Source organism: Anolis sagrei, chromosome 2 (assembly GCF_037176765.1).
Source record: "Anolis sagrei isolate rAnoSag1 chromosome 2, rAnoSag1.mat, whole genome shotgun sequence".
Taxonomy (NCBI): domain Eukaryota; kingdom Metazoa; phylum Chordata; class Lepidosauria; order Squamata; family Dactyloidae; genus Anolis; species Anolis sagrei.
In genome coordinates this window covers 67,629,608-67,637,054 of record NC_090022.1, presented here as the reverse complement: position 1 = coordinate 67,637,054, position 7,447 = coordinate 67,629,608, and the positions used below count along the sequence as shown (strand labels likewise).

Genomic DNA, 7,447 nt, shown 5'->3' with positions numbered 1-7,447 from the left:
CAGCATTGCCCCATCTTCTCCGCGAAGAGGTCCTATCGCCTCCTTGTTTTTCCTTTTTCTACTGACATAAGAATAGAAGCCCTTTTATTGTTTTTAATGTCCCTGGCAAGTCTGAGCTCGTTTTTTGCTTTAGCTTTGCGGACCTTTTCCCTACAGGTGTTGGCTATTTGTTTGAATTCTTCTTTGGTGATTTCTCCCTTTTTCCACTTCTTGTGCATGTCTCTTTTGTGTCTTAGCACAGTTAGAAGTTCTTTGGACATCCATTCTGGCTTCTTTGCACTTGTCCTATTTCTTCTCTTTGTTGGCACGGTTTGCAATTGCGCCTTGAGTATTTCACTCTTGAGAAATTCCCATCCATCTGTAGCTCCCTTGTCTTTTAGTATCTGTGTCCACGGAATGCTGCTCAGCGTTTCCTTCATTTTTTGGAAATCAGCTCTCCTAAAGTCCAAAATGCGGGTTTGACTTGTCTTAGTTTCGGCCTTCCTTTGTACCTCAAATTGCAGGAGCACATGGTCACTTGCCCCTAAGGATCCTACCACTTCGACTTATTCTGGTGGGTATGTTTCAGGCTCCAGTCTTTATGAGCTATTATTATTATTATTATTATCATCATCATCATCATCATGGACATAACATTACGTCCAAGTGTCTCGGATTCGCCTCTGAATACCAGGGTCTTCCTAAGAGCCTAGGATATTAGCGGTATTTTCGTAGAATGTCTGCAGTTCCGAGAAGTGCTGCCTTCTGCAGCATGTGAATTATGGTCCTCACCAAACTAAGGCTTTTCAAGTGCTTTTCGAGGTTTCTTGGAATGCCTCCAAGAGCACCAACCACTATTGGTATTACTGTTGTTCTCCTTTGCCATGATGATGATGATGATGATGATGATGATGATGATGATGATGATGATGTTTATGTATACCCTGCTTTTTCTCTCTACAAGGAGACTCAAAGTGGCTGGACAAGGATGTTTCATTGCTTCCTGTCCATTTACAGGCATCCTGTTCTGACATCAACAGAAGAGCCTGTGCATCCAGTGAGAAGGAAGGGGACCATCCAGATTACATTGTGAAGACTAAGGGTGCAACTATATCAGAGCTTTCCAAACTGTGTATCGTGACACATTAGTGTGTCGGCTGTAGTGTGTAGGTGTGTCATGTCAACATAACAAGAAACATCTGATGACCTCATCAGATGTGGCAGATTTTGACAACAACTCCAGTTGTGCTGAAGCTTTGTCACAGAGCCTGCTGTCTCCCACTACATGTGGGAGAATTACTTCCAAGATGGCCACAGGGCAAAACTGAGGCAGAACCAGAATCACCACCGAAAAAAGCTGCTGGCGGCAACAGAGGAGGCTTCCCGTGTTACATTGGCCTCAGTGGGGCAAGACGGCTGGCAAACGTTTTCTCCCATGTGATGAGGGAGGGAGGAAGCCAGAACAGTGCAAGGCGCGAGGTGATAGGTTTACTTTACTACAACAATCATACCTTTGTGTTTATCCTTTTAAATTTCATATTTTTCTTTTGCTGAGGTGTGAATTATTTTGATATCATAAATAGTTTATTTCTATTCAATGTTCTCTCTTGGTATATTTTTAATGGCATTGTTCTTATACATTGTGAATCATTTTGAGTCTCATTTGGTGGGGGCAATAAGTAAACAAACAAACAATTTAAATGATTTTGTTTCTTGCAAGCTGAAAAATGGTACAAGAGAACTTAGGAGAGATGTAAGGAATATTTGGAAATTTTCAAAAATGACCCAAAAGTGAGTTTCTTGATTGTTGGGAAACCTTGATAAGGAAATTTTTGGACTGATCAAAATTTTGCATTTTGAGACTTGTTTTGCACAATTTTTTTCTACAGAAATTAGTATTTCTTGCAGAAAAAAAATTTCAGCACAGGAAACAAAAGAACCATGCCTTTCTCACAGCAGGGGAAAATGCTCAAATTACTCACTGCTTGCTTTGAAAGTGAAATTTTCATCACTATAGTAGGAATCACATTAAACAGAGTGGAAACCCATTTCCCCTATCTATATGGTTGGCTGGCTATTGACTGTTTCATAATCAAATTAAAAATCTGTTTCTTGTATTCTATTAGCCAGGAGCATGCGGGATAAGATTCATAAGCTATCAGAAGTTGGGCAAGATATAAACTTATAAAATATATACTCATCAATCAGTCAACATTTATATCCAATTAAGTAATAAATCAAGATTTTGAAAAATGAGTGATAGCTTGATAATTTATCACAACATCGGCAGTATTTTGAAAATACAGTGAATACGCTTGTTGCTATGTAATAGATAAATCACAGCCCAGACAGTTATTTGAATGGCATTTCTAGATTAAAGAGATGATTGCAAAAGGCATACAACAGACACAAACTGAAGTCTTTTCAGCAACATAGAAATAGAACTAAATTTAATTTAAAATACGGATTTTGAATCTCTTTACTCGAGTAATGCCAGAATCATACAGAAGCAGAATGGGTTAACAGACAAATAGTTAATTACAATAGAGCCAAATATCCACCCAGTTTCCCCTCCTCAAGGCAGCAGGTGAAGGATCAGCTCTCAGGCTGGCTAGATTCAGCTTTAAGGCTCAATTGGCGAATTCTCTGCCAGGAAAAGGGTTAAGTTGAGCAAATTTGTGTGCAGGGAGTCTCTGAGTTACAAACATCCAACTTACAAATGACTCATAGATAGAATAGGAGTAATTCAACAGGAAGTGAGAGAAATCTACTCCCAGGAAGGGAAATTCATACTAACCCCTTCATCACACTGGGACGTTTTGTCCCTTTGAAGCACTTGGGAGACGGTCCCTGCCGAGCGCCATCACATCAGACTCAGCAGGCACTGTCCCATTTACCCTCCAAGTGCTCAGCAAGAGTTGCAAGATGCTTCTTTGGCAACAACAGAGAGGTAAATGGGTTTGGGATAGTTCCAACGGAGCTACCTGCATTTTTGGGCTCTTTCCCCTTTGTGATGGGAAAAAGGGCAATGTGGCAATGCCCTTTCTCCCATCTGATGGTGACAGCCCAAGCCAAAAATGGACTGGTCCCTTCTCTTTCCTCTCTTTCTTTCACCCTCTTTTCTTTCCTTCTCTACTCTGTTGGGGAGAGACAGCTAGAGAAGAAAATCTGTAGCAAAAGGAAATTGAAAATGTCAGTTTTGAAAATAATTACAGAAATTTTCTAGGAAGCCTACGAAGACAGGTGAAACAGAATGTGGGTCTAGCAACTCATGAACAAGTTGAGAAATGAAACAGTGAAAACCTGTCTGCTGTGAACTTATAACAAGAAAGAACTGCAACAGGATGGCTCTAAAGGCCAATCTGTCTCTAGTAGGTTGTCCCCAGTTGGCAAGGTTTCTGAACCAGTGCCACATCTCTAGGAAAAGTTTGCTTTCTCTCTCAGTTTGCTTTCTCTATCCATCTCCCAGTTCCTCTGTTTCTCTCTCTGCTAACACATTTACCATGTTGAAGGTAAAAGAAGCTGTTCTGTCATTCCATACAGCATAGCTTTTATATCCTCCACTGATCTTTTGAAGTTCTTTATAATTTGGATGACTTAAAATTTTATGTATGAGGTCCAATGGGGAGTCAACATGGCATAGTGGTGCTAGCATAGACTATGCCTTTGGAGACCAAGGTTCAAATCCTTCATGAAACCCCACTGGGTGATCTTCAGCAAATCATACACAGCCTCAGAGGGAGGCAAAGGCCAACTCCTTCTGAATAAATCTTGCCAAGGAAACTATAGATTCACCTTAGGGTTGATATAAATCAGGAGTGACTTGAAAGTACAGAACAATAATGAGACCCAGGATATTTCATTGCCTGATGTGGACTAGCAAATTTTGTTGTCCTCCAAGCAGATCAAACACAGTTGCATAGGGTGCAGAAACTGCTTGAAGCAGAAAATCACACAATAACTTCTCTTCATTCATAGGAACCAAATATTAATGCCAATACTCATGATGAAAGCAACATATTGTCTCATGACATCCAAAGATTTGTGCCCCCTTTCTGCCTAATGACAAGACCAGGCCTGTGAATATAGTGTAACCTTCTACATAACATCCCCCGGCTATAAAGCTCATCTCTTTCTGCTTGTTTCTTTGCTGAATGCAAGACAAAGGCAGTAGATTCTCACTACAAAGAAAATTGCTAGAATCTATTCTGACAAAGAAAGGTGCAAATGGTGACCACCAAGGGTGCATCTATGCTGAAAAATTAATGTAGTTTGATGCCACTTTAACTGCCTTAGTTCAATTCGATGGAGCCATGGAAGTTATAGTTTTACAAGAACTTTAGCTTTCTCTTCCAAATAGTACTGAAGCATCACCAGACTGCAGGCCCGTAGCCAGGATTTCGTTTCGGGGGGGGGGGGGGGGTGGACTAAAAAATTTTCAGGGGGGTTTCGGGGGGGCTGAGTTTCAGGGGGGGGGGCTGAGTCTGAGTGAAAGAGAGTCTACCCTAGCAAACCTTTTGTATCATTACCCCAATACCCTCATGCATATGGGATATATTGAGTATGGTGATCAGATCATGATATGAATAAACATAATGGTTTAAATAATGCACCAGTAAGGCCTTTTCGCGAACCACCATGAAAATTTCGGGGGGGGGGGGGGGGGGCTCAAGCCCCTCAAGGCCCCCCCCCCCCCCCGGCTACATGCCTGCCAGACTGCAAATGCCATGATTCCATATCACTGAACAGCATTATTTACCTTCGATGTAGTAAATGCCTTAGCAGAGAGAGGGACAGAGAAAGACTGGGAGATGGATAGAGAGAGAAAGCAAGCACTGAAGCATGGCAGTTAAAGTGGTGTCACACTGCATTAATTGCACAGTGTAGATACACCCCAACTTTGAAAATGCACCTGGGAACATTTTTCCCTAGTTTTGAAGTATTCAGCTCTGGAGTTCTTTCTTGAGCCAAAGAGTATGACAGCTATTCCATCATGCATGGTGTAATGATTGATTTGTTCCAAGGCAGACTGTGTTTCTTTCTTTTGAAGCAAGCAAATGAAACAAAGCAGAAAACAGAAAACAACAAAGATTTATTTAAGACTATGTGATCTCTCTTTTATTAATGGAAAAGACACATTTGCAAAGTCAAACAGTGCTGAGTGTATTGCTGCAGGCTTTCATGGCTGGAATCACTGGGTTGTTGTAGGTGAGAATGTTTCAATTGGCCACTTTGATAAGCATTTGATGGCAGTAACAAGCCACACCTAAAAACTGTCAGGCCATCAAATGCTAATCAAGGTGGCCAACTGAAACACTCACACCTAGCTCCAACAGACAAGAGTTCTTTCTCCCACCCTGGACTTTCCACAGCTATATAAACCCAATTTTCCTAGTTTCCAACAGACCTCACAACTTCTGAGGATGCCGGCCATAGATGCAGGTGACACGTCAGGAGAGAATGCCTCTAGAACATGGCCATGCAGTGCTGAGTGTTCTTGGAAAGAAATCCCAGAACAGGACAAAAGCTGTGCTATTTAACATATCAAGCTTTTTTCAGAGAAAAATGGAGATCAGAGGTTCTCATATTTAGAGAAAGAGTGACTCTGTTCTGAATGACAGATCTTGCACTGTTATCTTTCATAGGAAATTAGAGGTTGAGTATATCATTCAAAACTTTTTGAAACAGAAAGATTTTGGATTTTGGAATACCCATATTTGTATATAATAAACTCTCTTGGAGATGAATCCCAAGTCTAAACATGAAATTCATATATGCTGCATACACACCTTATAAACATAGCCTGAAGATGATTTTATAAACCTGTGCACAAAACACAGTTTATGTACCTTAATCTACCAGAAAGCAAAGGTGTTGCTATCTAAGCTACCCATGTAAACATTTTCAATTTTTGGAGTACTTTGAAATTCCAGAGATGGAATGCTCAACCTAGAGATGGAAATAAAGAATCAAATAGCAAGAGTCCACAGAGATGTCCACTGCTGTGTGACTGCTCCCTCTTAAGGACAAACCAGCACCAGACGTTCTACTATTAGAATGTGTGGCAGGGGAAAGGAAGAAAAGCAAGACATTTCTATTACATCTGCTGAAAACCTGTTGTGTTCGCTACCTCACAGCTGTTACCTAGATGCTCTTCATTCCACAAGGCTTATCTGATCAGTTTCCAGCTACAATAGATGACATGTTATTTTAAGAACTGGTACCTGAGAAAGTTTTTTTCTCCTTGTAACTCCCCATCTGCTTTTTTCTTCTTCTTGAGTCATGCTTTCCATCTGGAGCAGTCCCTGAAGCCACGGTCTTTAAAGAGTTGTTGTGGGTTTTGATTCTGGCCATGACAGCCTTCAACAATACAAGGTCTTTAATGCTACTTACTTTTATAAGCTGCCTAGGACGCATTTCCAGAGGTGATACCATAAAAATGCAATGCATAAATATCCTATGCTCATTTGGCGGCAGCTCATAAAACCTAAAGAGGCAAGTTAAGAGTAGCATTCAACAACAACACAACCCACATTTCAAATGCATCCTATGAATCTGACAATAATAACAAATGCAGCAACTGTGACAGCCATTCCTTGAGTGTCTATAGCAACTGCATAGATCCATATTGCCTACAGACATCTCTAGCAATTGCACATTGAAAGCACCGATCAGCACAGAAAGGCATGTGATGGTTGCAGAGTTGACAGGACTTAACCTTTCCCTTTCTGTTCCCTCTCCAGATATCAAAAAGAGGGTTTCAAAGGTAGAGGACAGCGGCAACATTTTCCCCTCTGGCATTCTCAGTCCCGATGCTCTGACCCACCCATAAGGAGGATTGGGAAGGCACAGGTTTAAATCCGGTGTGTCAAGTCACAGCCCTGACACCTGCTTGCAGCTGAGTTTTCCAGTCCAATGAACAACTGATGCGGAGTTCCATGATTGAAATGATTGTTTGTACAATGCAAAAGCCCCAAAGCATAAGGTCAAATGTAAGAGAGGCACAACAAATTCAGTAGCAGTATGTCACTATGAGTGTATTGTGACAGGAGGAGACCATTTTGCAGATAGTCCTGCAAGACTTGATCCCTGCTTTGTGTCTTTTGTTTCCAGCTGACCTGGAAGGTGGTGCCTGCTCTAGAAATAAAGGCATTGGGCCATTTCACTTTCAGATTTGTAAATCCTCAAATTCTTTCAGTCTTGAATATGACAACAATTCCCAATTTTAGCATGTTCATCAGAACGAAACTGAAATGAAATTTCTTCCCATTGATAAATTCAGTAGAAGCAGCTCTTTCTAGCATGGAGAGAACTTTTGTTGCATTTACTGACGTGATGGTATGAAACTCAAAGACCCCCTTAGGAAGGGAAAAAAGCAGCAGCTCTAAACTAGGATTGATATGAACAGTCACAGAGACCAAAACCAAGACTTTTAAGAATTAAGCATTCCCTTTTCAATATAGATTAA

The 7,447-nt window shown here is 41.0% G+C and overlaps 1 long non-coding RNA gene across 1 annotated transcript; it reads left to right on the top strand.

Annotated features, from left to right (window-relative positions):
* Positions 1–893: 893 nt before the first annotated feature.
* Positions 894–7,150, top strand: LOC132766685 (uncharacterized). Its single transcript, XR_009630543.2, has 2 exons — positions 894–1,458; positions 6,723–7,150. It is a non-coding gene; the product is annotated as an uncharacterized lncRNA (long non-coding RNA).
* Positions 7,151–7,447: the final 297 nt, after the last annotated feature.